We start from the raw sequence: 6,942 nt of genomic DNA, 5'->3' as shown, positions 1-6,942 counted from the left end.
ATCAACTGATACGCATCATTCCAGTTAAAGCACGGAGGAATGTGACTAAACCCAACTCCCTGTTTTCAATTATGAGTTCTGCATGAAGTCTCTTCCGTTCCTCTGGTCCTTGTGCTAGCATGTTATTGTTTGGCGTGCATCTCGTTGCCTCTCTGTCTTCTCTGCTGTGTGTTTGTGTGTCTGCTGCTCCCGTTGCTGTTTCAACTTGTCGGCTCTTCTCCTCGTCTCCTGGCTCCCACAGATCTCCTCCCAGCCCTGACGTCTACGGAAGAATGGACGTTCTGGACCTGTTCCCGTCGGATGACGAGTTCCCCTCCCGGCTGGAAAGGCGGTCCCGTCCCCGGCGTTCTGGCTGCGTCCCCGACACCCCCGGTCGCTCCCCGTGTGGTGCTGCTCCGGGCTCCTCCTCCTCCCTGGGTCCCACGGCTCCACTTCCTGTTCCCGGGCTCGGCGGCTGGCTCTGGCTGCTCCTCCTCCCCCTCTCCTCGGCCTCCCCAGCCTCGGCTCCTGCGGCCCCGCTTCCCTTCCTCCTCCGGCTCTTCGCGTTGCTCTTCATCTCCTAGCCCCGCCCGCTCCTGCGGTCCCACGCCACCGACCTATCAGCGTAGCTGTCCGACTAGACCGTTGCCGGCCTGCAGCGCCTCCTCCGAGTTTGGGAGATCCGGTTTTCCCAATCGGATCCGAAGGCTCGACTCTTCCACCTCTGCTTCGGGGACTCTGGGGGCCGGCACGCCTCCCCGCTCCCACTTCCGCCCAGCCTTTCCCGCTGCCGGACGCTGGGCAGCGCCTGGTGGGTTCCTGCCTCTTGCCTCGCCTCCCCCCCCCCCGTTCCCCTGACTCCCTCCCTCCCTGCTCCTCCTGCCCTGGCTTCAGCTCCTGCCCTCGCCGACCTTCCTGCCCTGTCCGTGGCGTTCATCGCCTCCATGGGCTGTCCACCGGCTCTCTGTCCTGCCTCTGCTTGCTCTGGTCTGGCCCCGCCTCCTCCGGGCTGCGCCCCTGTAACTTTGCCTTCTACGATCTCCCTGTTCCAGGACGTCGTCTGTTCCTCCTTTCCAGGGCGCCGGGCGGAGCTGGATGACTATCTCTCCCTCATCCTGCAGCTCCACTACGGTTCAGGGGCTCCAGGTTTTACACGCATCACGTCCGGTTCTCCTTCGAGGCCGCGGGGCGGCTCCAGCAATTCAATGAGGCCACCTACTGGGGCTCGCTGGACAATGAAATCTAGTGTGGTGTTTTGGCTGCCCGGTCCGCCCTGCCCTGCTCCCTGTGTGGCGCTCCTTCCCACCCGTCCCTGGAGTGCACGGTCGCGGCCCGCCTGGCCCCTGAGCCTGGCCCCCGGCCCCCTGCCCAACCGTTTTCACCTCCTCCCGCCCCCCTGCCCCTCCTATCACCAGCAGCCCCTCCTGTCCGGCCCTGCGGTCACCGACCACCGGGGTCGCCCCATCCTGCTGCAGAAGGAGAGGATGATTCCCCCTCCTTTGGTTTCTGCTACTAAAAGGTGTGACGGCCTCGTCCTCCTCAGCCGTTAAGTGGCTCCACCTGGCCCGGTGGGCTCTTCTCCTTTAAGAGGACGTCGGGAGAGAGAGGAGATCCTTCCTTTTGTCAGCAGCACGTTTTTGTTTTGCGTTGTGGCAACCTTTTGACTTTTGTTACTACACCTTTCAACACTGCTCACTATCATGAGTCTCTCAAACACACTGATTTACTGACTTACATACTTCACCTTTGGTTATTTTACATTAGTATTCTTTGATAAATGACCAGAGCAGATAGTCCTCTCGCATGTGTTCCCCTTTGTTCGGTCGCAACCACTGAGCCGGGTTCGTGACAAACAGCTGCTGGTTCTCTTCCCCATGGCCTTCCAAGTTCCCTTCCTGCCCTTCTCTCTCACTGACCCCCTCATCTTTACCAGGTCTACCCCATCATCATCGCCGCCCTCCTCTGGGGCCATGAATGGTCAAGCCAATCCATCCTCATCTACTCCGATAACACTGCCGTCGTCTCCTGGATCAATAAAGGCTGATCAGACTCCATCACCGCCATGCCCTTCATCCTCTGCCTCACTTGGCTTTCAGTCACACATCAGTTCATCATCAGAGCCGCTCACATCCCCGGTCACCACAACACCATTGCTGACTCCCTCTCCCGTCTCTCCCTCCACACATTCAGACGCTTGGCCCCAGAGAAGGACCCCCTTCCCACTCCGGTCCCTCCGTTTTCCTGTACAACCTTCCCATGACGGCACCCCTCCACGACCTTCACCTCCACACCCAAGATGCCATCCTCCAAGGTCTGTCCCCCCGTACACTCTCCACCTATTGGACAGCCTGGAAGTGCTTCAAGTCCTTCCACACTGCTCACCACCTTCCCCTCATTCCACCTCCTTTCCATCAGCAGCTTCATCTCCTACGCTCACACGCACCTCTCCATCCACACTTCCACCATCCACGTAGTCTCAAATTCAGCATGTACTAACTGTCGGCACCTGTTGTTAATGTTTATATCTATAATTCCAGGCACTGACATCTGGAGACTCTGAGGATCTTTCACCACCAAGAACCCCCAGTCTGGAACTGTCATGCCCATTGTCTCCACCACTAACTCTAGACACCCCAGATAGGGTATGTCTAAACTGTTGGCTGCTGTTAACTTGAGCCAACCAGCTGTAGAGAGCATATCTCCATCCTCCCTGCCCAAATGTTTCAGAAAGAACCCTTCTGAAATACTGCTTACTTGACTGCCTCTATCCAATAGACAAGACGCTACAACCCCCCCAATCTTGATCTCCACTACAGGACATGTTCCCACAGTACGCTCTAATAACTGGTCATGAGATGGGCTGACTGTAGATGAGTCTGAGGTGCACCCCCGAACTGCTCGACTCAACACAACCGGGGGTGTCGTTTCCCTGCACACCAGATACAGTGCTATCTTTTCAGGTTACATTTCCCTTGTGGGGCAATACCTAGTGATACGTCCCTCTGACTGACACTGAAACATATGGGTTTGCCTTCCTCTGTGAATTGTGGTTGTGTCTGCAGGTTACAGCTAGTCCTTCTACTAGTGCCTACCTCTGGAGTAACGAGATTCTTTACAGCCTGTGTTAACTCACTAATGGCTTTACCTTGCTCTGCAACGACCCTCAAAACATCCTCCAAAGTAACTGACTTCTGCTCCCAGCCTGTCCACAAAATTCACCATCACTCCTCAACTCCTACCATCATCTACAAGAAACCTTTCTAGACCTCATCTCCCATGTCTGTGTTGTGAAATTGGGTTCACTCTGAACTTTTGACAACACTAACATACTTTAGTGTAATGTTTACTATTTAACAGATGGAGGTATTTTTTTTACTTAGTGTTGTTATAATGTAGCAGTTAGAAATTACTCACCCCAGTACCCTGTTTAAAAATAAATGAAAAAGATCATTAAAACACCAATCATATTACAAAATAGTACCAACACATTATTTACAAATTTGTTAGTCAACAGAAATAACGTTAACGAGCCTATGATATTAATACATCATTATTATCATAAGCAGATGAACGAAGAGCAAGGATAAAATGCTGCTCTATGAGATACTGATTTAAGATCATTTCTTTATCAAGTCATGCACAGAGTCGTTGGATTCAAAGACAGTACAATAGTTTAATGCTTGCCAGCAGGAGACAAAGTCTCAACACAAAGTTTGTCTAGCTCCCCAGTCTTCACTTAAGACCATGTATTGGTGAGAAGTCTCCTCCTCAGCATGTCAGCTGTCAATATGATCGATCCCAGAGACAGAGTGCGCATGCACGTGGAAACTTACAGAGTTCTCTGATCCTAAGCTTGACCATATGAGTCACTCAACACAGATAAGGTTAAACACATTTATTGCACCTCTAGTATGATAATGGTCAGCCTAGGTCAGGTTGTTTACGTAAGCCTAGTGTCATCTATAGGTCATGTGGGGAGAGGGTTCTCTGCTGGCAAGGAATGCTAGCACCAGTATTTTCAGGATATAATGTTCCATTCTAAATTTCTCCGACAGCTACCGCTGCTCTATGTCAGTAGTCCTATATCAACATCCATCAGTGTAATCTATGGAGCTCCTGTGTTCTGTGTTCAGGCTCTTTCATGAAGAGGATGACTGTTCTTCATCTCCACATATAGACTACAGCATTGAATGTTTTACTGAGAGAATATAACATCTCAGAATAATCATCTTTCACAAAATCAAGTAATAATATTAAGTGATGTCATATGCATTTGAGTGCATTGTTTGTTCATCATATTCTTCACTAATGTGCATCACTACTAAGTGATGTGAGCCTGTCTCTTCCAATACTGTACATGTCTACAAGCTTAAAGTATAGAGGGGTTAGAATTGGGCAGCATAACCAGCTAAGTCAGAACACCTCTAATGCTCTAACTCAGACTTACATGTGAAAGTATAATTGTATCTGTACAGACAGAGAGACTGTGTTGTCATAGTTCATGTAGAGATGTTCATAATCATGTTCTGTAGCTGTAGAACACTTACGTCTGTTCCATAGACCCACAGTATCCTCCTCCTTCTGTCCTCCAGAGGTGACCTGACAGATGTACACTCCTTCATCTGACTCATGCTTGTAGTCTCTCAGCCTCAGAGACAAGTTGCCTCTCTTCAGCACCTGGGTGACCAGACTCACTCTGCCCTCATAGCCCCTCCCCTCTATCACCTGGCCATTCTTATACAGGTAAATACACTCTGTCTTATTAAACCACCTGATCGTCATGGCAGCAGCGCTGGTCTCAGGAGAGAGGTGACATGAGAGGGTAACATCCTCTCCCTCATCAGCCACCACAAGCCTCTCTGGTACCCTGAGTTTAAACTCATCTGTTGGGGAGAAGAGAAACAGTACTGACATCTCTGCAGGTTCAGGACAAGTATCCAGTCTGCATCTATGAAGTAACAATCACACACAGACTCTAAATGCTCTATACACACTCAACCTAGAGAGACATGGAGGAAGAATCTAAACTCACATCACTAGCAAACATGAAGGACAGCATGGATGATAATGTAACCAGTATGGAGAGGTTATATACAACACAGCAGCATGGTTGATAATGTAACCAGTATGGAGAGGTTATATACAACACAGCAGCATGGATGATAATGTAACCAGTATGGAGAGGTTATATACAACACAGTTGCATGGATGGTTGTAGAGAGGGTTACACACAACACAGCAGAATGATAGCATGCAAAGAAACATAATATTTGGATACTGCATGTTCATTTATTATGAAATGTTTTCATTTAATGACCAGAGGGATGTCAGATTGTGAACATATTTGTACATGTTTGTACATTTAGACTTAATGTTTCAGTGCAAACAATGACTACTTGTGTCCACTTACTGTGTTGTCCGGCCTCTGCCATGTGTCCTTCCTGTATAGAGACAGTTACACAACTTGATCATGCTAAAACATCACAAAACATGACAGTTTCATTATTGTTCCATTTGACGTGGCAAACCACAAGGACTTTATTCTTCTGACCTTTGAGTCACACAGAAACATGTTTTTGCTGCTGTTTCCTCAATATGGACATGAACACATCGAGATATTTTCTTACCTTTTCTGAACTTGAATTCCAATACTTTATCAGACAGATGTTTAATATAAATCTCTAGCTACCTGTAATTCATACCTTTCCATGGTTGTACATATGATCTAAACGTATTTTCTTAATGTGTCAGCTGTACTGTAGAAACACTTGCACTTTAACCTGGGTGGGGAACAGGTGTGTATAACCCCTCCTCCATCCCTAGAGGTCAGATGAGGAACTGCAGATGAAACACCAAAGTTACTCTTCACACATGCAGACATTTCCCTTCTTCTGAGGCTGGCTGGAGGCAGCAGTCAGAAAGTCAGCCCCCTGCAGGAGGGGTTGAGGCCAGCAGAGAGCAGCACAGTTCTACTGAGGAAGTTCTAGAAGGAGCAAATTCAGGAGAAACATTTACCTTATCATGTTATCAAGATCAGAGGTTATTGGTCAAGGGAAGTTTGAGACAATTATATATTTTACGTGTCAGGTTGTGTGTGCGTGTATGTTTACATATGTCTTTCTATGTGAGTGGGTGTTTATGTATGTGTTTGTACATGTGGGTTGTGGCAACCTGTGGGTCTGCAGTGTTTGTGGGCAAGAAACAGGACATGGTCTCTTTCTTTAGAACCTCACAGCATTTATAAAACACTATTACAACATAGTGCATAGGCAGTCTGGAATAATTCACCTGAAACTCTCCTTCAGACTCCCTCTCTCTCTCCACTCCTTTAAGGGCAGAGTTCATTAAGGTAATCAGAAGTAGTTACATATTAACTATGTTCTCCTTCTTCTGAGGCTGGCTGGAGGCAGCAGTCAGAAAGTCAGCCCCCTGCAGGAGAGGTTGAGGCCAGCAGAGATAAGTCAAATATTTAGGTAGAATCCACACATCTGAGCCACTTATTCAACCTCCTGAATGCACTGAAGCTTCTTTCAGCTTCTGCTGACACTGAAATCTACCAAGACCGTCTGTCATGTCATGTCTCCCTAAGCTGGGGCCAGAGGCCGGGACTGTTGGGAAGCCAGCCTCACTTTAACACAGTATCCTGAACCCTTCCCAGCTGGAGCCAAACCAAGAGATGAATCTGCCTCTGCTGACAGTTGGGTGAGACGACTTCATCAAGACGCTCTTCCTCTTGGTAAAACCACACCCGAGTTCCCCTCTCCTAGAATGAGAGGAGAGGTGCATATTCCTGAGGGCACCAAGCCGTCCTTGGCCTGTGAAGAGACGAGACACGTGAACAATGTCTGGGACGTCCCCTGCCACTTCCAAGACGGCACTGTGCCCCGCCCCCTTTTTTTATACTCACTCGTCAACAACGTAGCTGCAGAGTGGAGTTCCACAGGTAAGAGGGCTCTTCCCTGG

The 6,942-nt window shown here is 49.0% G+C and overlaps 1 long non-coding RNA gene across 1 annotated transcript; it reads right to left on the bottom strand.

Annotated features, from left to right (window-relative positions):
* Positions 1 to 3,927: 3,927 nt before the first annotated feature.
* On the bottom strand, positions 3,928 to 5,724 carry LOC124482748. Its single transcript, XR_006957765.1, has 3 exons — positions 5,607 to 5,724; positions 5,390 to 5,420; positions 3,928 to 4,862 (listed from the first exon to the last, which is right to left on the bottom strand). It is a non-coding gene; the product is annotated as an uncharacterized LOC124482748 (long non-coding RNA).
* Between the last annotated feature and the right edge of the window lie 1,218 nt (positions 5,725 to 6,942).

Source organism: Hypomesus transpacificus, chromosome 20, assembly GCF_021917145.1.
Source record: "Hypomesus transpacificus isolate Combined female chromosome 20, fHypTra1, whole genome shotgun sequence".
NCBI lineage: Eukaryota > Metazoa > Chordata > Actinopteri > Osmeriformes > Osmeridae > Hypomesus > Hypomesus transpacificus.
This window is presented reverse-complemented; position numbering and strand designations above follow the sequence as displayed.